The sequence below is a fragment of the Artemia sp. Qi Xiang Cuo genome, chromosome 9 (genome assembly GCF_049724085.1).
Source record: "Artemia sp. Qi Xiang Cuo chromosome 9, ASM4972408v1, whole genome shotgun sequence".
In the NCBI taxonomy this organism is placed as follows: domain Eukaryota; kingdom Metazoa; phylum Arthropoda; class Branchiopoda; order Anostraca; family Artemiidae; genus Artemia; species Artemia sp. Qi Xiang Cuo.
In genome coordinates, this window is record NC_142802.1 from 45,230,115 (window position 1) to 45,256,336 (window position 26,222).

Genomic DNA, 26,222 nt, shown 5'->3' on the forward strand with positions numbered 1-26,222 from the left:
TCTTAAGGATCAGACTTCCCGAAAAAAAACGAGAAAATATCAAATGCGAAAAATTCAAAGAGATTTGTCGTAATTTCTTTTTTTTATGAATTAAAAAAAAGAGAAGATTATGAATGAAAAGTAAAGTGCTTCATTAAATGAAACCCAAACAGAAATAAAGCTAAATCATAATTCAACCATAAGATGTTACCAACATATAAATGGTTATCAAAAAATAAATAAAAACGAACAGGAATTACACTAATCAATCAAGTCAAGCTTAGAACGAACAGATATTACTACAAAACAAGTTGGGCTAGTCTCCCTTGTGCTTTCTAACGACCAAAAGGTTGTTTGCTCTACATTCAAAATAATTTTCATTTCAAGCAGTTTTTATTTTACCTACAAACTATCTACAAAGGAAGAAAGTAAATCTCTAAACAACCAACATTACTGAAATGAACTAATGAATATAATTCGAAAATTTAATATACACGGATGATTTCTGGAACCATCAGTAATGAAGAATTAATGACCTTATTTTTAAAATGTATTTTGACTTAAAGAAAGGCCAAATGACGGGTCAAGGGTTTGAAATTAGTCTAATCCCAAAATCATTCATAATGTCCGGATCATAACAAGGTAAACCTGCAGGTGAAAAAATTGATGCTAAAGTTCAAGAAATAAAGAATAATAAGAGTACATTTCAGACCTATCAAAGAGACTTCCAAGGCATATATCATTCGTCTGAAGAGGACAAAAAATTTCTCCCCCCGTATTTCTTGGGTGTTTTACAAAAAGCTATCCCCGAGCACACTAAATCAATGCAGTTACATTTTCATCCTTTCTTGGAGCTAGAAGCAAAAATGAAAACTTATAATGTAGCAACAGCACAAGTACAATCATTTTTCTCGAAGCCGAAAAAGCCCAATAGTATTGACTACATGCAAAGACTATTTTGGCTTCCTTTTTGCCTTGCCTTATTTACAGAATTCCAGATTAGCTTAGCTGCTTCAGCGACAAAAACAAAATTGACGCTTCATTTTGATGCCACGGGGGGTGTTATATGCAAAATAGGTAATCAGAGGCAACGCTATGGCGTTGCCTATAGTAAAGGCCATACACCTCCAATGTTTTATTTTTAATTATTATTATTTTTTTCCCCAGAGGCACTTCATATGGAACGGGTCATCGTAGAAACTTCAAAGGGGGCTCATTCGATTGGAAATCGAGAGTTCTGGTGCCATTTTTAATAGTTGAAAGTGATTGGAGGGCAACTAGCCCCCGCACCAAGCCCATCATTCCCCCCAAAATATCCAATCAAAATTTTGAGATAGCCATTTTGTTCAGCGTAGTTGATTTCCGGATAAAAAATATATTTTTGAGGAGGAAACTCCCCCACAACCCTCAGGGCAAGGGTTTTAAGTTATGCCCTGGGGGCATATAAGGTTTTTTATAGAAGGCGTTGTCGTAGAAACTTCAAAAAGGACTCATTTGATTGTAAATTCAAAGGGCTAGTGCCCATTTTAATAGTCAGAAGGGATTGGAGGGCAACTAGCCCCCCCAGGCCCATCCGTCCCCCAAACATCCAATAAAATTTTGAGATAGCCATTTTGTTCAGCGTAGTTGATCTCAGATAGCAAATATGTTTTTGAGGAGGACACTCCCCCACAACCCCCAGGGCAAGGGTTTTAAGTAATGCCTTAGGGTATATAAGGTTTTTATAAAAGTCGCTGTCGTAGAAACTTCAAAACAGGCTCTTTCGATTGTAAATTCAAAGGGCTAGTGCCCTTTTTAATAGGCGAAAGTGATTGGTGGGCAACTAGCCCCCCCCCCCAAGCCCATCATTCCCCCAAACACATTCAATCAAAATTTTGAGATATCAATTTTGTTCAGCGTAGTTAATTTCCAGATAGAAAATATGTTTTTGAGGAGGACACTCCCCCATAACCCTAAAGGCAAGGGTTTTAAGTTATGCCCTGGGGGCATATAGGGTTTTCATAGAAGGCGTTGTCGTAGAAACTTCAAAAAAGGGCTCATTCCATTGGAAATTCAAAGGGCTAGTGCCCTTTTTAATAGTAGAAAGTGATTGGAGGGCAACTAGCATCCCCCCCCCCATGCCCATCATTCCCCAAACACATCCAATCAAAATTTGAGATAGCCATTTTGTTCAACATAGTTAATTTCCAGATAAAAAATATGTTTTTGAGGAGGACACTGCCCCACAATCTTCAGGGAAAGGGTTTTAAGTTATGCCCTAAGGGCTTATAAGATTTTTATAGAAGGCGTTGTCGTAAAAACTTCAAAAAAGGCTCATTCAATTGGAAATTCAAATGGCTAGTGCCCTTTTTAATAGTCAAAAGTGATTAGAGGGCAACTAGCCCTCCCCCACGCCCATAATTCCCCCAAAGACATCCAATCAAAATTCTGAGATAGCTGTTTTGTTCAGCGTAGTTGATTTCCAGATAGGAAATATGTTTTTGAGGACACTCCCCCACAACCCTCATGGCAAGGGTTTTAAGTTATGCCCCAGGGGCATATAAGGTTTTTATTTAAGGGCTAGCGCCCTTTTTAATAGTCGAAAGTGATTGGAGGGCAAATAACCCCCCTCTCACGCCCACCTTTCCCCAAACACATCCAATCAATTTTGAGATAGCCATTTTAATAAACGTAGTTTTAAGTTCTGGAAATTAGGTCTTTGAGGATGATCACTCCGCCACAGCTCTCAGGGCAAGGGTTGTAAGTTATTGTATATAGATGGCTTTAAGATGGCTTAAATTAAAGATGGCTTTGAATTAAAGTTATCAAATGCCATGGGGGCATATAAAGTTTTTATAGAAGGCGTTGTAGAAACTTCAAAACAGGCTTATTCGATTGGAAATTCAAAGGGCTAGTGCCCTTTTTAATAGTCAAAAGTGATTGGAGGGCAACTAGCTCCCCCCTCCACGCCCATCATTCCCCCAAACACAGCCAATCAAAATTTTGAGATAGCCATTTTGTTCAGCATAGTTGATTTCCAGATGGAAAATATGTTTTTGAGGAGGACACTCCCCCACAACCCTCAGGGCAGATTGGAGGGCAACTAGCCCCCCCCCCCGCCCCATCATTCCCCCAAAGACATCCAATCATAATTTTGAGATAGCCATTTTGTTCAGTGTAGTTGATTTCCAGATAGGAAATATGTTTTTGAGGAGTACACTCCCCCACAACTCTCGCGGCAAGGGTTTTAAGTTATGCCCCAGGGGCATATAAGGTTTTTATAAAAGGCGTTGTCGTAGAAACTTCAAAAAAGGCTCATTCGATTCGAAATTCAAAGGGCTAGCGCCCTTTTTAATAGTCAGAAGTGACTAGAGGGCAACTAACCCCCCTCTCACGCCCACTGTTTCCCCAACCACATCCATTCAAAATTTTGAGATAGCCATTTTATTAAACGTAGTTTTAAGTTCTGGAAATTAGGTCTTTGAGGATGACCACTCCCCCACAGCCCTCAGGGCAAGGGTTGTAAGTTATGCCCTGGGGTTATATAATATTTTGTATAGACAACGTTGTTGTAAAAACTTCAGAAAGGGCTCCTTCGATTGTAAATTTCAATGGCTACTTCCCTTTTTAATATTCAAAAGTAATTCTAAGACAACTGACACCCCTTCCACGCCCATCATTTTCCCAAACACATCCAATCAAAATTTTGATATAGCCATTTTTTTCAACGTAGTTGAAAGTTCTGGAAATTATATGTTATGCCCTGGGGGCTTAAATGGTTCTTATGGAAGGAATGCTCGTATAAACTTCAGAGAAGGCTCACTTGATTGTAAATTGAAGGTTCTAGTTCACTTTTTAAGCGTTAAAAGATATCGGAAGGTAACCAGTGCCCCCCCCCAAATCCCGTTTTTCCCAAGTGCATCCAATAAAAATTTTAAGGTAGCCATTTTGTTAAAAATAGTTTAAAGATCATATAACAAAAATTCTAGTGTCGACACAACCCACCAGGTCCCAAGGACAGGCGTTGTAAGTTATGCCCTGGGAGCATATATGGGTCTTATGGAAGAGATGCTTGTATTAACTTCAAAAAGGGATTATTTGATTTGAAATTGAAAGTTCTAATTCAGTTTTTAAGAGTCGGAAGAGATTGGAGGGCACCTAGCCCCCCCCCCCACGCCTTTTTTCCTCAAACCGATCGGATAAGACCTTTGAAATAGGTAGTTTTTAAATAGTTTAAAGTCCATATAACGAAAACTTAGGGGTAAACACAGCCCCCCAGGGCCCAAGGGCAGGTGTTGCAAGTTATGTCCTGGGGGAATATATGGTTCTTATTGAAAGGATGCTCGTAAAAAATTCAAAGATGGCTCATTTGATTGGAAATTGAAAGTTCTAGGTCCGTTTTTTAGAGTCAAAAGAGATTGGAGGGTAACCAGCTCCCCCCTCCCCCAATCCTTTTTTTCCCAAATGTATCCAATAAAAATTATAAGATAGCTATTTTGTTAAAAATAGTTCAAAGATCATATAACAAAAATTCCGGTATCAACACAACCACCAAGGCCCGGAGCAGGCGTTGTAAGTTATGTCCTGGGGGCATATATGGGTCTTATGGAAGGGATGCTTGTATAAACTTCAAAAAGGGATCATTTGATTTGAAATTTTAAGTTCTAGTTCAGTTTTTTAGAGTCAAAAGAGATTGGAGGGCAACTAGCCCCCCACCCCGCGCCTCTTTTTCCCCAAATGCATCCAATAAAAACTTTAAGATAGCCATTAAGTTAAAAATTGCACAAAAGTCAGATAACAAAAACTCAGGTGTCGTCACAACCCCCCAGGGTCCGGGGGCAGGCGTTGTAAGTTATGTCCTGGGGCATATATTGTTCATATGAAAGGGATGATCGTATAAACTTCAGAGAGGGCTCATTTGATTGGATATTGAAAGTTGGAGCTCACTTTTTAATAGTCCAAAGAGATCAAAGGCCGCTAGCCCTCCCCCACGTGTTCTTTTTCAAAACTCATCTGATGAAAATTCTGAGATAGAAATTTTGTTAAAAATAGTTCAAAGGTCGGATAAGAAAAACTCCGGTGTCAATAGAACCCCCCAGGGCACAGGGGAAGGCGTTCTAAGTTATACCCTAAGGGCTTGTATGGCTCTTATGAAAGGGATGCTCGTATAAACTTCATAGAGGACTCATTTGATTGGAAATTGAAAGTTCTAGTTCACTTTTTAAGAAACAAAAGAGTTAAACTAGCCCTCCCCCCTCCAACACTCTTTTTTCCCCAAACCCGTCCACTACAAATTTTGAGATAGCCAGTGTTTTGGAAATTGTTCAAAAATTAGATAACAACCCCCCCCCCCCCCCAGAGCCTGAGGGATAGGCGTTGTAAGTGTTGTCCTGTGGGTGTATATCGTTCTTATGAAAGGGATGCTCGTATAAACTTCTGAGGGGGCTCATTTGAATGGAAATTGAAAGTTGTAGTTTAATTTTTAAGAGTCAAAAGATATCCGAGGGGAGCTAGCCCCCCCCCCATACACATACATCCTTTTTTCCCCAAGCCCATCCAACAGATTTTTTATAATAGCCATTTCATTAAAAATAGTTCAAAGGTCAGATAAGAAAAATTCCTGTGTTGATGGAACCCGCCAGGGCCCGGAGCCAGGCGTTATAAGTAATTCTCTAGGTGTATATATAGTTACTATGGAAGGGATGCTCGTATAAACTTCTGAGAGGGCTCATTTGATTGGAAATTGAAAGTTCTTGTTCAATTTTTAGGAATCAAAAAAGATTGGAGGGCAATTAGCCCCCCTCCTCCACGCCCTAAATGCATCAGATAAAAATTTTGAGACAGACATTTTGCTAAAAATAGTTCAAACTTCTGATAACAAAATACTCCAGTGTCGACACAGCCCCCCAGGGCCTGGGGGTAGGCGTTGTAAGTTATGCCCTTGGGGCATATACGGTTGTTATGGAAGGATGCTCGTATAAACTTCCTAGAGGGTTCATTTGATTGGAAAATGAAAGGTATAATTCACTTTTTAAGGGTCAAAAGTGATTGGAGGGCAGCTAGCCTCCCCCCACACTCCATTTTTTTCTCAGAGGCACTTTATATAGAAGAGGTCGTCGCATAAACTTCAAAGCGGGCTCATTCGATTGGGAATCGAGAGTTCTAGTGCCCTTTTTAAGACTTTTTAAGTCTTTAACAACTTTAAAAAGCGCTAAATAATTAAACTGAATATTTGATGTATAATGATATTAATTTTCATGTTTATTTTCAATATTAAGTACAAAAAAATATTTGTCATAAAATTGGTTATCAGTAAAGCGCCAATGATGCAGTGGGTTTTAGACTTTTACAGCGAGAGGAGGTCATATCGAAACTCTTGTTTGTGGTGAATTTTGTTTGTTTCAAGCTTGATTTGCATATTCAATTTAAGTTTCACTCGTTATAAGATTTATTTATTAATTTACATTAATATTCATTGCATATTTGTTTGAAATGATTTTTTATTTAATTTCTGTTCGTTTTAAGTTTCATTTATACTTCAATAGGAATTTTTTTTTTTTTAAGCTTGATTTTCATATTCAAACTAAGCATTACTTGCTTTAAGATCTATTTATTCATTTATATCATTACTTGTTGTATGTTTTTGTTATGATTGTTTATTTAATTTCTGTTTGTTTTGGGTTTCATTTATTCTTTAATAGTAATTTCTGGTCGTTTTGAGTTTGAATTTTAAAAGGTATTTGTATCTGCTGAGCTTAAGTTTAAAATGGCCTTTACTTTTCTTTGAAAAACTTATTTTTCGGAATTTTTTTTTTAATTAATCCCAACAAAAGAAAATACCTAAATGCGTTAGTTTCACCCAGTGATAAGAAAGGAATGTCTCAGTATCCATATTTTGAAGCAGTCCCGGAACGACATGATACAGGCTCGATTTCGACTATTTGGAAGTCTTTAACTATGCTATTTGCCAAAAAACATAAATATTGATTCAATACATAGTAACTGATTTTTTGGGGTACTAAAATATGCGTAACTTTGAGTTTTTTAATGATCACAGCTTGGACCAATATTTAGATTGGTCTTTCAATATGGTAACTACTGGGAACACAGGAAAAGGAAAATAAGAATTGATTATCCACAGAGCTCATATGATAAAATTTATACAAAAGTTCTGTGCTGCAACACATTAAGAATCTTTGATTTCAGATTTTGTGGTATTCAGTTGTATGAGAGTGATGCAGCAGCATTTGTTGCAGTCCTTAATTAGACACTGGAGATATTCAGAAACTTTGTTGACAGAGACATACATAACAGAGAGAGTGAGGATTGCCATCTCTGAATTAAAAAAGATAATAAATACAACCACTTTGGTAGAAACTATAGTGAAAGAGGAGCAAAAAGGTGAATATTCACATCCTGAAGAATTTCTCAGCACCATGGAGTGTCAGAATAAGAACTTCTTTTCCAGGTATTTTACTTCAAAAAGAGGACAGACCACACAGAAAATATTCAGTCAAATGAACCCAAAGTATCAAACAAATATTACAATTTGAAAATATTGCACAGGTTGATAGTTCTAGAATATCATGAGAGGGCTCATTCAAATGGAAATTAAAAATTCTAGTGCCTTTTTTAAGTGATCAGAAAAATTGGAGGGCAACTTGAACCTCTTCCATGCTCATCTTTTTCCTGAAGTCATCTAATAAAAATTTTGAGATAGTCATTTTGTTCATCATAGTCGAAAATCTAATTAATGTCTCTTTGAGGATGATTTGATCCCCCAAAGTTCCTGGGGGAAGGGCTGCAATTTATGAGCTTTGCCCATTATTTACATATAGTATTTGTTAATGGGAAGTATACAGACATTTCCAGGAGTTTTTTTTGTGGTGGGGGTGGGGTCAGAGGAGGGTTTTATGGGGGAGGATCTTTTCATGGACGATGTTTCCTTGGAGGAAGGGACATTTCTATGAAGGGGGTGCCAGATTTCCCAGAACTATTTAAAAAAACAATCAGAAATTAAATTAAAAAAAAAACAAATTTTTTTCAACTGAAAGTAAGGAGCATCATTAAAACTTAAAACAAACAGAAATTATTACGTATATGAGGGGGTTCACCCCCAAGTCAATACCTTGCTCTGTATGCTAAAGTTGTTTTTTTCATACTTTCAAAAAAGCTATCTATTCTAATTAACCAGCCTTTGTGATTCAGGGGGTTTTTGATTCAAACAAAATTTGAACTTTAGTGTAAAAGGCAAGGAATTGACAAGGGGGTGAACTCCCTTATATACATAATAAAAACATACAAATATAGAAGTTTGTTATGTAAGTTAATTCATAAGTTACATCAGAACAAAACTTTGTGAAAGCCATTTAGCCAAAAAAAATGTAAAATTAATATGCAAATTTCGTTTTATTTATTCATGTAGAGTGAACTAAAATTAAAGCTGCATTAATTCAAAAACTTTCAGAAACTAAATAAAAAAAACAAGTTTTTTAACTGAAAGTAAGGATCAACATTAAAAATTAAAACAAACAGAAATTATTCCATATATGAAAGGGGTTGTCCCCTCCTCAACGCCTTGCTCTTTATGCTAAAGTTTGACCCTGTCTCACAACTTTATTTCTTAAAACAATAAAAAACTTTAGTGTAAAAATCCAGGTTTTGAGGAGGGGACAGCCACTTTCATATACGGAATTATTTCTTTTCGTTTTAAGTTAAAAACCTTACTTTCAGTTAAAAAAAACTTGTTTTTTTATTTAATTTAAAGAATCTAGCAAATTAATTACTTGGGTACTTGTGTTGAAAGGCAGATCTAGAGCAACATCTTGGGTGGGGGGCAATGTGACAAGGATGCCAATAATTTACCAAATTGACAAGTTTATTTTTAGAAAAGGTAAAATTAAAAAAAAACAAATGAAGATGCCAGCAAAATCTTGGTAGGGGGTGGTGGTTGTTTCCCCTGCTTCCACCCTGGATCCAATATGTTCATGGTGTTTCCAGTGCACTCTTATGAAACCATAGATTCTTGTCTAACTGTTGGATCAGTCTATGACAAGATCTTACATCACCTCTTTCAACAAATGTATCATTGTTTTTTAATGGAAAAGAATCTCTGGATTTTTTTATTTAATTGCCACTAAGGATAAAATTTAGCAATTACACTACATGACATCTTAGATGTAAAAATTATTTATGACACCCATCAAGTGCATATCCTTTGCTTGTAAGTTTCCACTAATTAGGCTAGATTTCCCTTTGGGTTTTTGATTTTATTGCTGTTTTACCAGCAAGGAATGAATCTTTGTACAGCACAGCAGCAGAAATATTTATAACAAACTAGCATGCTTTGATATTGTATCATTTTTAGAGAAACTTGTCACTATTGTTGGTTATATATATTTCTGCTGTGGTACAGAAAGATTTCATTCCAGAGAAGGATCTTAAAAAAAAAGATTGCTGTTTTGAAAGAAAATTACTGTACAAAAAGCGATTTTCAATATTGTTAGTTAGCCAGTTTGGGCACCAGCAAGGGGACAGGGGGGCTATGCCCCCCTGGAAATTTGGGACTATAAAGTAATTATAAGGAAACCAAAGGAAAGAGAGCAGAATAGGGAAAACCGTGGAAAAAACGTTTGTTGCCCCATTGTTGGCTGCCTGCCAATAGATTTTGACCCATAATAAGGAAAATATAAGTTCTAATTTGTGACTGAGTAACCCCTAAGCAGTTTACCACAAAAATTTTTCCTGTATGATTTGGTTGGAGCAAAAAAAAAAAAAAATCCAATTCTTCAAAATAATGAATGGCAAGTAAATAACTATCCTTGTCAATAACGAAACTATAAGAGCCTAACTATTGACAAAATTCAGTCAAAGAATCAGCTTTTTATAGTGATCTTAAATATGTATTGGTTTATTAGTAATTAGTGCAGTTATTGGAACAAAAGAAAGTTCGTATAAGTATAGAAAACACAAGGAAAACAACTTAATAAGGGGCGATTTTGGTAAAAATACGCCATCAACTTTTGCTTGCATTGTAAGAGTACCCATGAGCTGATATATGAAGCCACTATAATCAGAAATGTTTCCCCTGAATGGAATGCTAAGAATTTCTGTATTTTCCCCCTGAACGGATACATTATTTATGTTCAATTTTTTTGTCTCTAGGAGTGATTTTATTTATCTATTTGTCACTTACAAAATGATTTAAATTTTTACAGTTACAAAGTATAAAGGTATCAAATATACTAGCTTTTGGCATTCAAAATTAAATTAAAAATGTTGAATTAAATATTTTTAATTTTATTTTATTCTATTTAATATTTAATTAAATGTTTTGGTATTTGATAACCAAGTTCAAAACTATTGATATTGTTAAAAAATATCCATCCAAAGCATCAGCATTGCTCAACAGAACTGAATGCTGGGAGTTTATATCTTAGTTTCTGTATGTAGACTATTGTTTTGTGTATTTTTTGCAACTACTTACCTTTTTCATTTTTAAATACTTTTACTCTAATTGACATACTTTTTCATACACAATAAGTAGAACAACAGGGATTTTTTTTTTCTTTTTTTTTTCTTTTACAAGACAGTGGAATGCAACTTTAAATGAATATTTCGACCCTATATCCAAGGGCTGTCCTCAGCAAAACAAACGAAGAGAATAAAAAACAATATAAAAGAAACTTACATTAAAATTCAATCATTAAAACTGAAAAGAGTTTTTTTTTTTATCTTTTAAAAACAGCCCTAATATCATTACTTCAAGGAAGTTCAACCAGGATATCATTACTTTTTCCATTGCCTTCAGAAAGTTATTTGCCTCTACACTTCATTAAATAAAGAAAATAAAACAAGTTTTTTTTTAACTGAAAGTAGGGAGCAACATTAAACTTAAAACAAACAGAAATTATTACGTATATGAGGGGGGTTACCACTCTCCTCAACACCTCACTCTTCATACTACAGTTTTTCAGCACTTTGAAAAAAAGTTACTTATCCAATAGTTTAGACCCAAATTTGAATTTGTCATGTTTTTCTTTGGGAGGTACTTATATTCAGAGGTAGTAGAGTTCATGGACATAGGACATTCCTAGGCAATGAAAACATCTCCATTTAAGATATATCTTACTATAATGAATCTTTTTACAAATTTTAATTTTTCTTGTTTTGACATGGAGGGTTAGAGAGGAAAGAGGAGATGGGAGGAAAAAGAGGATTTGTGTGGCCCTTTTAGGTTTGATGGAAAAATTAATGCTAGAAATATGTTCAGAAGGATAGCTTTCAAGTGATGTGCTGTTTGATAAGCTTTGACAAAAAATTAAAGACCTCATTTGGGCTACCCCTAGACTACCACCATAACAGTAAAAAATAAAATATAATTGAATATAGTCAAGCAACACCTCACTTGAAAGCTCCTGACATAAAGATTTTAAATATCAAAGTCTTATCCAATAGTTTTTTAACCAAATTTGAATTTGCCCTTTTTTTCTTTGGGAGGTACTTATATTCAGGGGTGGGGGGTTTATGGAGCTAGGACATTCATAGGCAATGAAAACTTCTCTATTTTAGATATATCTTACTATAACAACAAATCTTTTTACAAATTTTCATTTTTCTTGTTTTGACATGGAGGGTTTGAGAGGAAAGGGGAGATGGGAGGCAAAAGAGGGTTTGTGTGGCTCTTTTAGGTGTGATGTAGAGAACAACTTTAAGAAACATGTTCAGAAGAAAGTTAGCTTTCAAATGATGTGCTGTTTGATAAGCTTTGAAAAAAAAATATTAAAGACTGCATTTGGCCTACCTCTAGACTACCTCCATAACAGTAAAAAATAAAATATAATTGAATATAGTCATGCAACACATCATTTAAAAGCTACTGATATAAAAATTTTAAATATCTTAAGTCTTATCCAATAGTTTTTGAACCAAATTTGAATTTGCCATGTCATTCTTAGGGAGGTAGGCTACTCACATTCAGAGTTAGGAGTGTTTATAGAGCTAGGACATTCCTAGCCAAGGAAAACTTCTCCATTTAAGATATATCTTACTATAATGAATCTTTTTATGAATTTTCATTTTTCTTGTTTTGACATGGAGGGTTTGAGAGGAAAGGGGAGATGGGAGGCAAAAGAGGCTTTGTGTAGCCCTTCTATGTTTGATGTAGAAAACAATGCTAGAAATATGTTCAGAAGAAGGATAGCTTTCAAATGATCTGCTGCTCAATAAGCTTTGGAAAAAATTAAAGACTGCATTTGGCCTACCTCTAGACTACCTCCATAACAGTAAAAAATAAAATATAGTTGAATACAGTCATGCAACACCTCATTTGAAAGCTCCTGACATAAATATTTTAAATATCCAAGTCATATCCAATAGTTTTTGAACCAAATTTGAATTTGCCATGTTTTTCTTTTGGAGGTACTTATATTCAGGGATAGGGGGGGTTTATGGAGCTAGGAGATTCCTAGGCAATGAAAACTTCTCCATTTAAGATATATTTTACTATAGCAAATCTTTTTACAAATTTTCATTTTTCTTGTTTTGACATGGAGGGTTTGAGAAGAAAGGGGAGATGGGAGGGAAAAGAGGATTTGTGTGGCCCTTTTAGGTTTGATGTAGAAAACAATGCTAGAAACATGCTCAGAAGAAGGATAGCTTTCAAATGATGTGCTAATTGATAGCTTATTGACTAAAAATAAAGCAAGCAAAATTAGGCTGTCACTACCTCAATAGGCCTAAGAGTCAAAATATTTTATAGCTCAATATAGCCTATAGTCATGTAACACCTAATTTGGAAGCTCCTGACAAAAAAAAATCTCAAATAACAATGAAAAATTCTATGAAGTAAAGAATTTCAGGCATTAATTTTTAAGTTCATGCTTATAAATTACTCTTAAGTAAAATATCAAAAACAGCAAAGAAAATTCAAAAACTTAGTATCATTTAAGAGCTGTAAGTGTCAGCAGTTCTTTTAAGGATAATTTTTATTTCAGAACTATAGGGTAAACAATTTTAAGTCAGGGAGATAAACCTGGAGATGGGAGCCAGGAGATAACTTCATCCTGGTGACAATTCATGGTATATTCTAATTCAGGGTATATATTTGCATAGTAGGGGGGTGGGGTGGGTACGTTTACAGTTGGCCATATAATTTAGCTAGGATGAAAGTGAAAACATCATTTGATGATTTTTTATGCTCTTTCATTATTCATATAAAATACCTTTGGGACCCCTTTAAGGTCTCAAAATGCAACTAGCCCCAGAAGCAATTCTTGAATTATGAAAGAGCATAAAAAAGGCATCAAAAGGCGTATTCACTTTCATCTTACACCTAGCTAAATTATGTGGCCTACTGCAAATTTACTGGAAAACAAAACTTTCAGCAATGAATCCAGGGCTGAAAACCTACTCTGGGAAGGTATTATCAGGCCATAATTTTAACCCTTTTCTTATTTCTAAGTCTTAGACATTTGCCTACTTGGAAGGTCTACCTAGCCTATTGAAATTTTGACAAGACAACATTATTTCTTAATTTTCAGGGTAAATTCTACACAAATAATTTACTCAAATCTAAGTGGTAGAAATCACACATACGAGCAAGTTCTTTTCATAGGCCTACCTAGCGTAATTCTAAGCTTACGGTTGGTTGAAATAGCCCAACTTTCAACTTTGGCTCAGGGCTTTGAATAGTTTATTCTTTGTCTTCTTGGCTACATAGTTGCCTGGTATTCAGAACGTATAGCCCAGACCGGCGCAATCATTAGCCAGGATATAGCCCAAACTAACCCAAAAATAACGAACGCTAGTGTTACCTTATTATGCTTTATTATAGGGCTATTGTGGGTAAAACGAGGAAAAAATACAAGCGGCATATTAGATAACCTTAGTGTAGGTCAAAAGCAAAATAAGAGCCCTTCAAATGAACAATAATTACCACCCTATCCACTTATGCTGCCGTAAAATTGACTTGTGCTTTACTGAACGAAAAAATATATAAAAGCAATTAAAAGATGCATTTATGAAAAATAGTATTATGTAAACTGAAAAGACAAAAGGGGTCATCTCTCATATTTTTAGAATAAAATATCATTAATCAGTTATTTTGTTTTTCTTTCTTGGGCGTGGGGGGAATCGAGCCATTAAAGGAGGACCAGGGATCAGTTCCTGTGATTTATCATTGATAAGTTTTTTCGGAGGGGGAGGAGAATGGGACTAATGAGGGATGGGGGTCTATTTCCATGAGTTTCAGAATAAAATACCACTAATAGATTTTTTGGGTGAAGTTGGGGAACGGGAAAATCTGATCTTTGAAAAATTTTGAAAACCCTTGCATAAAAAACTTCTCTGTCCCGGATCATAAATCAGAGCACTTGCCTCCGGGCTAATGGGAGTTGTTTTGACCCCGGATTTTTGTTATCTGATATTTGAACTTATTTTAACAAAATGGCTGTCAAAAAAATTTGATCGGATGGATTTTGGGAAAAAAAGATATGGGGAGGGCTAGTAGCCCTCCAGTCCCTTTTGAATCTTGAAAAGAGAACTAGAACGTTTAATTTTAAATTGAATGAGCCCCCTCCAAATTTTATACAACCATCCCTTCTACAAAAACCATATTTGCCCACGGTGTATAATTTACAATACTTGCCCCGGGTTCTGGGGGGTTGTGTTAACCCTGGAGTTTTGTTATATAAACTTTGGTCTATTTCGAACAAAATGGCAATCTCAAAATTTTATCAGATTCATTTGTGTAAAAACGACGTGACAGGGGGGGGTCTAGTTGTCATCTCATCACTTTTTACTATTATAAAGGGAATTAGAATTTTCAATTTCTAATCATTTGAGCCCTTCCAAAGCTTATACGCCCACCCCTTCGATAAAAACCTAATAAGCCCCCGTGGCTTAAGTTACAACCCTTCCCCCGGGCTATGGGGGGCTACGTTGACCCCAAAGATTTTTATTATCTTGTAGTTGACTATTTTAAACAAAATGGCTATCTCAGATTTTTGATCGGATGTATTCGGGAAATAGAGAATGAATGGGGGATGCCAACCGACCAATTTTGAATCTTACCAAAGGAACTAGAGCTTTCAGTTTCAAATCAAATGAGCCCCCTATGAAGTTTATACGGCCATCCTAACTATTTTTGCCCCGGGGCATAACTGAAAACATCTCTTCCTGAAGTGAAAAAATAACTTATGACACATTTTTCCAAGTGAAAAAATTTTCTTATGAAAATTTTTAAATAACTATCTTGTTATAAATATTTCAAAGACCAGATACAAAAAACTCCAAAGTCAACACAACCCCCCAGAGCCTGGGGACAGACATTGTAAGTTATGCTTTTGGGGCATATATGAAAGGAACTAGAACTTTCAGTTTCCAAAAAAATGAGCCCACTCTGAACGTTATACGGTCACGCCTTCCATAAAAATCTTACATGCCCCGGGGCATAACTTATAACACTTGCCCCTGTTCTCTGGGGGGGGGGGTTTAGTCGACCCTGGAGGTTTTGTTATTCAACATTTAAACATTTGAAAAAAATAGCTATCTAAAGATTTTTACTGGCTGCTTCTGGGGGGAAAAGGGCGCGGGGGGGGGGGAGTATTTGCGATCTTATTACTTTTGACTCTTAAAAAGGGAACTATGATTAGGGCCGGGGGGTTAGCTCCCATATTTTTGAAATAAAATATCATTAATAGGTTACTTTTTCTGGGGAGGGGGGAGGAATCGACCGGATGGATTTTGGGAAAAGAGGGCAAGGGGAGGGCTAGTTGCCCTCCAGTCCCTTTTGACTCTTAAAAAGAGAATTCGAGTTTTCAATCGAGTGAACCCCTTCCGAAGTGTATACACCCACCCCTTCAATAAAGATCTTTTTCCCCCGGAGCATAATTTACAATACTTTCTCCGGGTTCTGGAGTGTTATTTTAACCCCGGCCTTTTTGGTATATGATCTTGGGTCTATTTTGAACAAAATGACTATCTAAAATTTCTATCAGATGTATTTGTGGAAAAAAGAGCGTGATGGGGGGGGGGCCGCTAGTTGCCATCTGACCATTATTGACTCTTAAAAAGAGAATGAAAATTTTTAATTTCTAATCATTGTAGTCCCTTCCGAAGCTTGTACGAGCACTTTTTCAATAAACACCTTATATGCCCCCGTGGCATAGGTTACAATCCTTCCTGGCCATGGGAGGGTGGGGTATGTTGAACCCAAACCTTGTTTTATCTGATTCTTGGACTATTTCTAACAAAATGGCTATCTCAAGTTTTTGATCGGATGCATTTGGGGATTAGAGAGTGGATGGGGGGAGGGTAGATGCCCTCTAATCACTTTTGACTCTTAGGAAAGGAACTAGAGATTTCAGTTTCTAATCAAATGAGCCCCCTATGAAGTTTTTACGGCCACCCCAACACATAAAAAACTTGTATGCCCCCAAGCATAACTTACAAAATCTGTCCTCAAAGCGAAAAAATAACTTACAACACATTTTTTAAAGTGAAAAAAATTTCTGATGATAATTTTTAGATAACTATTTTGTTATAAATATTTTAAAAATCAGATACCAAGAACTCTGAAGTCGAGAAGTCCCCCAGAGCCCGGGGACAGGCATTGTAAGGTATGCGTTTGGAGCATATATGGTTCTTATATGGAAGGGGTGGCCATATAAAATTCAGAGGAGGCTCATTTGATTGGAAATTGAAGGTTTCAATTCACTTTTTAAGATTTAAAAGCGATTGGAGGGCAATTATCCCCGCCTATTCCATGTCATTTTTTCCCCAAACGCATGTGACAGAAAATTTGAGATTTCTATTTTGTTAAAAATAGTTCAAATATTAGACAATAAAAAATCTGGGGTTGAGGAAACCCTCCAGAGCCCGGGGACAGGTGTTGTAAGTTATGCCCAGGGGCATATAAGGTTTTATGGAAGGGGTGGTCGTAAAAACAGCAAACAAATGACCGTGGATTGTCAGTTTAATTGACATATACTGGCATTTGATCCTTAAAGTTTTGATATTTTTTATTTATAACAGTAAGAAAGGTGAAAACATTCCAAACGTATTTTGTTTTCAGTAAAGCACAAATTGTTTTCTAGTCTTCAGAAGGCATGAGGGTTATCAGCCCTACTCATGTTAATTTTTGCTCGTTTTTGAGTTTGTCTCGGCTAATTATTGTAATTCGGTTCGTTTTGAGTTTCATGTATTTATTGATAGTAATATGTGGTAGTTTTACGATTGAAACATTACTTGACTTAATTTTTGCTCATTATTGGCTTAATGAAGCTTTTTACTTTTCTTTGAAAAACTTTTCTCGTGGAAAAAGTTTTTTTTAATTTATTTCTGTTCTTTTTTTATTGACGCAGTCTTTTTTATGAAAAAATAATATTGTATATCTTTTCAGTTTATTTTTCTATAAGAATCCTTAGTATTGGTTTCTATTTGTATGTTGGAGAAACTGTTTCAACAATTTTTAATCCTGAGACAAACAGTATCACTTTTAATTTTATTTTATGGCTTCTGAAGTTGACCTGAACAATAAAACCTAATATCATTCCCAAAAGATTCTACCTATGCTCTTTTAGAACCTGGATTCACTTGCACTCTTTTTATTGATTTAAACTGTAATAGCAGAAGTAGTAATAGTAGTATCCCCAAAAGTTTCAACTTAATGCCCCCACTTTTGTTCTCGATATTTTACTGAGGCGTCTAATTGGCAACCATAAACAGAATGCCTTTTATTTATTTTAAAGCAAAATTTAGATTTAAAGCATAATGGGTTATTTGCATAATTTTGGGGGGTTGACATGCCTAATATCCCAAAAGACATAGTTGCTGGATTGTTCTACTACGCTGAACAAAATGAATGTCTCAAAATATTGACTAGATGTCTTTGGAAAATGAATGGGCTTGAAAGAAGTTCTGCTCGTCCTCCAATTTCTTGTTACACTTAGAAAGGGCACAAGACACTCGCGCTGTAATTAGAGTGCAAGGGGGATGGGCTGTTAGCCTCCAAGCACTTTTGACTAATAAAAACGGTACTAGTCCTTTCAATTTCCAATCGAATGAGCCTTTTTGAAGTTTCTAAGAAAACAAATGGTCATCTCGAAATTTCTATTAAATGCATTTCGGGAAAATATGAGGTATTGGAGGGGGGAGTTATCCAACCTCCTCTCACACTGAATCTTGCAAAGGGTACTAGAACTTCTGATTACCAATCCAATGAGCACCCTCCGAAGTTTATACGATCGCCCTTTCTATATATACCTTATATGCCCCCAGGGCTTAACTTAAGCCTTTTCCCTGGGGACTGTGGGAGGGGGGGGGGCGTCATCCTCAAAGCCATAATTTCCTGACCTTTATATTAAGTTGACAAAATGGCTATCTCAAAATTTTGATTGGATGTGTTTGGGGAAATGGTGGGCGTGGGAGGGGGGTTAGTTGTCCTCGAATCACTTTTGACTAATAAAAAGGGCACTCGCCCTTTCAATTTCCAATCGAATGAACTGTTTTTGAAGTTTCTACGACAACAAATGGCAATCTCAAAATTTCTATCAGATGCATTTCGGGAAAACCCCAGGTGAGGGGGGGGGGGTATACACATTCCGATCACTCTGAATCTTAAAAAGGACACTAGAATTTTTGATTACCAGTCCAATGAGCCCCCTCCGAAGTTTATGCGATCTTCCTTTCTACATGTACCTTATACGCCCCAGGGCATAACTTAAAACCCGTTCCCTGAGGGGTGTGGGTGTGGGGAGGGGCATCCTCAAAGATTTAATTTCCAGACCCTTCAATTCCGTTGAATAAAATGGCTATTTCAAAATTTTTATTAGATTTGTTTGGGGAAACAGTGAGCGTGGGAAGGGGGTTTATTGCCCTCTCCTCCCATGCCCACTATTTCTTCAAAGACAGGGATGGCATCCTCAAAGACTTAATATCCGGACCCTTCAAATCCGTTGAAAAAAATGGCTATTTCAAAATTTTGATTAGATTTCTTTGGGGAAATGGTGGCCGCGGGAGGGGGGGTTCTTACCCTCTAATTACTTTCGACTATAAAAAGGGCACTAGCCCTTTCAATTTCCAATTGAATGAGCTGTTTTTGAAGTTTCTACGACAATAAATGACCATCTCAAAATTTCTATGGGATGCATTTTGGAAAAATACGAGGTCCGAGGGGGGGGGGGGGTGTATCCACCCTGTGATCACTCAGAATTTTTAAAGGGACACTAGAAGTTCTGATTACCATTCCAATGAGCCCTATCCAATTTTTGTATGATCATCCTTTCTATATATACCTTAATTGCCTCCGGGACCCAACTTACAACCCTTGCCCAGAGGACTGTGGGGGGGGGGGGTCATCTTCAATGACGTAACTTCCGGACCATTCAATTACGTTGAACAGAATGGCTATCTCAAAATTTTTATTGGTTGTGTTTGAAGAAATGGTGGCTAAGGGAGGGAGGTTAGCTTCCCTCCATTCACTTTCGACTATTAAAAACGATATTGGCCCTTTCAAGTTCCAATCGAATGAGCAGTTTTTGAAGTTCCTACGACAACAAATGGCCATATCAAAATTTCTATCAGATGCATTTCGGGAAAACCTGAGGTGAAGGGGTGAGGTATCAACCCTTTGATCACTCTGATTCTTAAAAAGGGCAACATAATTTCTGATTACCAATCCAATGAGCCCCCTCCGACGTTTATACGATCACCCTTTCTATGTTTACCTTATATTCCCTATGGCGTAACTTAAAACTCGTTCGCTGAGGGCTGTTTGTTGGGGGGGGGGGGTGAAATCCTCGAAGACATGATTTCCAGACCCTGCAATTCCATTGAATAAAATGGATATTTCAAAATTTTGATTACATTTGTTTGGGGAATGTTGAGCGTGGGAGGGGGGCTTATTACTCTCCACTTACTTTCGACTATTAAGAAGGGCACTAGCCCTTTCAATTTCCAATTGAATGAGCTGTTTCAAAGACAACAACTGACCATATCAAAACTTATAACACATGCATTTCAAAAATACGAGGTCTGGGGGGGGGGGGGTATCCAGCCTCAGAGCACTCTGAATCTTAAAAAAATGCACTAGACGTTCTGATTACCATTTAAATGAGCCCCGCTTTCCGGAAATTCATACGATCATCCTTTCTATGTGTACCTTATATGCCCCCATGGCATAACTTATAACCCTTTCCGTGAGGGCTTGGGGGGGGGGTGTCATCCTCGAAGACATAATTTCCGGACCTTTCAATTACGTTGAACAAAATGGCTATCTCGAAATTTTGATTGGATGTTTTGGAGAAATGGTGGGGTGCGAGGGGGGTTAGTTGTCCTCCAATCGCTTTCGACTATTAAAAAGGGCACTAGCCCATTCAATTAGCAATCGAAAGAGCTCTTTTCCAAGTTTCAAAGACAAGAAATGGCCATCTCGAAACTCGTATTGTATGAATTTTGGAAAAATACGAGGTATGTGGGGGGGGGGGCATCCAACCTCCCATTACTCTGAATTTCAAAAATGGAACTGAGACTTCTGATTAACAATCCAATAAGCCCCTCACCGAAGTGTTGACAATCACCCTTTCTATGTATACTTTATATGACCCCAGGGCATAACTAGAACCCTGCTGCCCTAATGGCTTTGGGGGGTTGTCATCGTCAAAGACATATTTTCCGGACCTTTTAGCTACGTTCAACAAAATGTCTGTCTCAAAACTTTAATTGGACGTGTTTGGAGAAATGGTGGGTGTGGGAGGGGGGTTAGCTGCCCTCTAATCCCTTTTGAATATTAAAAAGGGCACTAGTCCTTTCAATTTCCAATCGAATGAGCTCTTTTTCAAGTTTCTAAGACACGAAATGGGCATCTCAAAATTTCTATCAGATGGATTTCAGGAAAATAGAAGGTGTGGTGGTATTCACCCTCCGATCACTCTGAATATCAAAAAGGGTACTAGAACTTCTTATTAGCAACCAATGAGCCCCCCTCCAAAGTTTATACGATCAACCTTTTTATATATACCTTATATACCCCAGGGCACAACTTATAACCCTTGCCCTGAGGGTTCTGATGGGGGAGGGGTTGCATCCTCAAAGACATATTTTCCGGAGCGTTCAATTAGTTTAAACAAAATAATTATCTTAAAATTTTGATTGGATGTGTTCGGAGAAATGGTGGGCGTGGGAGGGGGTTTAGCCGCCCTTATATCATTCTGAATGTTAAAAAGAGAACTAGAACTTCTGATTACCAACCCTATGATCCCCTCCGAAGTTTATACGATCACTCTTTCTATGCATACCTTATATTCCCCCAGTACATAAATAACAACACTTACCCGGAGTGCTGTGAGGGGGTGTCATCCTCAAATACATAACTTCCAGGCAGTTCAACTACGTTGCTCAAAATTTTGATTAGATGTGTTTGGGGAAGGTGTGGACGTGGGAGAGGGGTTAGTTTCCCTCCGATCACCTTTGATTATTAAAAAGGACACTAACCCCTCCAGTTTCCAATCGAATGAGTCCTTTTCGAAGTGTCCATGACAACTCCTTCAATACGAAGTGCCCTGTTATAAACAATGATGCATTAAAAGTAATGCATTATGCCCACATCGCTCTTTACTTAGGCAGCGCTAATGCACTGCCTATGATAATTAATATATTCTAATGCTCCTTATCATTCTCGACCATAAACAAACTATGTATTAAAAAAACTATCTTCAATTCACCTTCCATTCGCATTTCACTACTTAAATTCATCATTTTTGTTTCGACCATAAAGACGAAGTGCATTTTCCCTTTCAATAATAAATGACGAAAAGTAAATGACATGAAAATTTAACAAAACAAACGCTAGCTGGGCCGACATAAAATCAAATAAAACGTCAAAATTCCTTGTTACATCAACAGAGACGCCAGTTCAAAAGGGGCTCTACATGTTATGGCTTGAATTTCAATTAGAAACCTCGTTTTAACGTTCGACAGTTTCTAACACGGGTTGTTTACATGTAGTACAACAAGATTTTTCAAAAAGTAGGTTTTATTACCAAAAGTGAAACTTTTTACTGAACATGCTTTATCCTGGTAAACTCGGAATAAAGTGAAGATTTTTAAAATTCCGACCAAATGAAAAAGTATTCAATAATTAGACTTTCTTATTTGATGTAAAAGGATTGAAAAGTTTAAAATTATAGTCCACACAACCATATGCTATTAAAACTGGATTGGGAAAATTGTGGATATTTGCTAATATAATAGATATATAAGGGTATTAAAGCCAAAACATATGGCCATGAACACAAAAAGAGCACAAATATACTAAACTTACATCGACGATCAAGGAGGCACACTTGTGCCTCTATAAAGAGGCGACCCACCACAATGTTAAGCGATTTCAGGTCCTAGAGGTCGCAGAGAGACGGCGGTAATTGCATTTTGTAGCCCAAGCTCAAACTAAGAAACTTGCAAAATTTCATCCTCCTCCGACTTTATCTTCATGGGGTAAACTGGGCCGGAAGTTTGGACCCTCCCACCACAGCCCCCCTTTAACGTTGTCCGATTGGGCTGAAATTTAGAGGTTAAGCTTTCCTAGGGCCCGGGAGCTTATCCTCGAAATTTCAGCTCAATCCGATCACTCCTTCCCTGTTTTCAAAAACCAAATATAGCCACTTAAAATTCATCTCTTTTTTTTTTTGTTAGCCACGTCTACAGGCCACAGTTGGCAACGGATCCGGTTGAATGAGGACTCATTCTAAGCAGAATTCGACCTGTTAGGGCCTTTTGATATTTTCATACCGAAAAAATTATACCCCGAATTTACATTTACGAAAAACCTCGTTTTCCTATATTAGCCCATGTTAATTTTTCCCTCCACAACCCCCCTTTAACGTTGTCTGATCGGGCTGAAATTTAGAGGATAAGCTTTCCTGGGGCCTGGGAGCTTATCGTCGAAATTTCAGCTCAATCTGATCACTCCTTCCCTGTTTTCCAAAAACCACATATCAATATTTTTGGGAATTTGCTTGCGTCGAAAATACCTTCTAATTGCTAAACAACAATTGCTGTTGTGTTTGTATAGTCCAGCGGCTGAGACTTCAGACTATCATGTGGAAAACTCGGGTTCGATTCACCATCAGAGCAACTTTTTTATATACTTTGAAAAGAAACTCAGTTTCTTTTTTAAATTATTTGAAAAAAATTACGTTTTCTAAAGAGTTAAAGAGGCTGAGTTACAAGGTCGACCCTTAAAACGTACAGGGATTAGGAGGCACAGTTGGGGGGCTGTTAAAGAGGCTGAGTCACAAGTTCGAACCTTAAAACGTACAGGGATTAGGAGGCACCCTGTACGACGTGATTTGAGTATTCAGGAATTAAAAGCCTTAACACAAGAATGTTCAAGAGCGGGGGGTTTGGGGGGCGGAAGCCCCCCAACTTTAACTCCTGACACGATCAGCTAACAGTTAGTTAAGCAATAATAAGTAATAAACTGTACAAAAACGTGCAGAAATTATTTGAAAAAAACTACGTTTTCTAAAGAGTTAAAGAGGCTGAGTTACAAGGTCGAACCTTAAAACGTACAGGGATTAGGAGGCACAGTTGGGGGGCTACCACCCCCAAACCCCCGCTTTCGCAGCCTTTAAATATAAAAAAAATTTCTTTAAACTGAAAGTAAGGAGCGACATTAAAACTTAAAAAGAACAGAAATTATTCCGTATATGAAAGAGGCTGTGCCCTCCTCAACGCCTCGCTCTTTACGCTAAAGTTTGACTTTCTCACAACTCTTTTTTTAAACAATAAAAACTTTAGCGTAAAGAGCGAGGCGTTGAGGAGGGCACAGCCTCTTTCATATACGGAATAATTTCTGTTCTTTTTAAGTTTTAATGTCGCTCCTTACTTTCAGTTTAAAGAAATTTTTTTTTATATTTAAAGGCTGCGAAAGCGGGGGTTTGGGGGTGGTAGCCCCTCAACTGTGCCTCCTAATCCCTGTACGTTTTAAGGTTCGACCTTGTAACTCAGCCTCTTTAACTCTTTAGAAAACGTAGTTTTTTTCAAATAATCATCATAAAAAGCACAAATATAATGAACTTGAATCAATCAACATCAACAAACACTTAAATGAAACATACACTTAAAAACAAGTTGCTTTAACAACATACAATTAGAAACATACCCTTAATTTGCTTATTTTTCATTTAATTTGAACTCAACACTTTAGTAGCAAAAGAGAAATGCAATGCAATTTCTTTAACTTGATATAAATTGAAAAATAAGTTAAGCTTCACTCGTTTTATTTAACAAAAATTCCATATACCTTGCTATTTTACAAATAAACTGAGGCGACGTACTATTTAAGCACCTGGAAGTATCAGCTCATTTTTTCTAAATATCCCTTCCCGTATCGTAGAGAGCCCTGGATGCAGCTCAAGCAATGCATCCAATAATCCTCTTTAACTTTGCAAAGTGGGCAAGTATATCTGACTTTATTGGGACATCTTTCTTTAGCATATCTTTTAAATCTTGCGTTAATTGGGAGGCAGTTAGCCCTGAGTTGCATCCAAAATGTCAAGTATCTAGCTAGTAAATTCAGCTTAAGGTAGAACTCCTTTCAATGAAACCACCCTAAAACCCTTATAAAACTTTAATGTTTTTGATTTTTTTAACTCCTCGCTCTATTTTTGGATCATTTGATTCTCTAGTACTTCCTTAATCTCATTCTCCCAATTTGCATTAATATCCATTAGTCCTCTACCTTCAATCCAAAATCAAAAATCCTGTTTGGTCTAAAATGTCTTTCATTTTTACTGGCTATGATCTGTTTTTCCTCTGCGAGAATAAATTTTCATAAGCTGCCTTATGAAACCTGTCGCTCGGTAACCGGACGACTCTCAACCAAAATTTAATCATTGAGACTAGTCTGTAATTTTTAGTAGCCATATACGTAGATCTCCATTTAAAAACTGGGAATGAGTTATTCTATGCATGCAAAACAATCTCTTTAAGCACCCCAATGGAATACTCTCTAGCTTAGCCGCTTTCTCATGTCCCCAAATCTCTGCTCCGTAATGTAAAATGGGCATTAGTCTCGATAAAAAGACCCTTTTATGTAACGACAAGTTTTTTATTCGCATTACATTATTCCAGAAAATTGTAAACATTGCTGCTCTACCCCGGTTTAACGTTTCTTTTATATGTGAATTTCATCTTCCATTACTTTGAAAAATATATCTAAGATACTTAATTTTATCCACAACTTGTATCTCCTCCCCTTCAAACCAAAATTTACTTTAACATGTATGATTCCTTTTGTTAAATGGTGTAAGATTGCCCTACTTATCGGGCTAAAATTTGGTAGCGTGTTAGAACTGAGGCGTTGGTAAGTATCGGTACTCAAAGCCCAGTGAAAACTGATATTTATTATAAAATAGAATAAAAGGAAAAATGTTCTAATTCTAATTATTCTGAATTCATCCAATACGTCTTCTAGGTCGGCTGTTGTTTAATCCTCGTTGTTTACCGAAAAAAGGAGTAATTTAGTTCTAGGCTATCAATACTTCTAATTGCAAGTGTTACTCTTGAATAATTAGACAAGACTTAGCTACCAAGGTAATTAAAATTCTTTGCTTCAAATTATTGTTTCTCGGAAACTAGGAATAACCCTTTTATTAGATCTCAAATTATTTGTTTAAACTAAACCAAGTTCTTATGTTTATATCTTGAAAAAGAGATTAATGCTCTTTGGAACTTTGATAAACTTAAATTTTACCTGGGGAAGTTGAATCCTTCGGGACGGAAAGAGATTGAAGTTCTTAATCCGAAAAAATAATTCCCCTTTCTTCCCTGACCTATCTGTAAAACATCAAGGTCGCCTTTTATATAAATAGCTGGCACGGGTTAACAAAATGCAAGAGTGGCTAAAAAGACGAATGGGGCCCGCTTCGTATAAACGTCAGAGAATACACAAGGAAGGAATTTTGTTTAAAAATGCCGTACTTTGTCTAGAGGGCCAAGCCTTGCTTAATTAATATACTCTAATCGAATTATAAACCCAAATCACCAAATATAATGAAATGTCTAGAGTCCTAACCATTTAAGTGCGTATTTTTCTGCTGCTAATCTATTTTGGCTAGATTACGCATCCTTTAATTAATAAACTTTTTATAAATCTATTGACAATCCTCTAATGGGAATTTCTGCTCTGACTCCAGTATCAGTTTAAACGTCTCCAATGTAAGTATTAAATTAATTCAGTATATGGCTTGGTCTATCCCAGG

General features: G+C 36.7%; 1 protein-coding gene across 4 annotated transcripts in view; it reads right to left on the reverse strand.

The window, feature by feature from the left end:
• Positions 1-13,692, reverse strand: part of LOC148948702 (exostosin-1-like) — a 136,952-nt gene extending 123,260 nt beyond the window's left edge. For 2 of the 4 annotated variants that reach the window (XM_089094615.1, XM_089094611.1), the window contains exon 1: positions 13,580-13,644. The gene's annotated coding sequence lies outside the window, so the exon portion shown is untranslated. Of the gene's footprint in view, positions 1-13,554 lie in introns of all 4 variants that reach the window. The other 2 variants (XM_089094612.1, XM_089094613.1) reach the window with 2 other exon arrangements.
• Between the last annotated feature and the right edge of the window lie 12,530 nt (positions 13,693-26,222).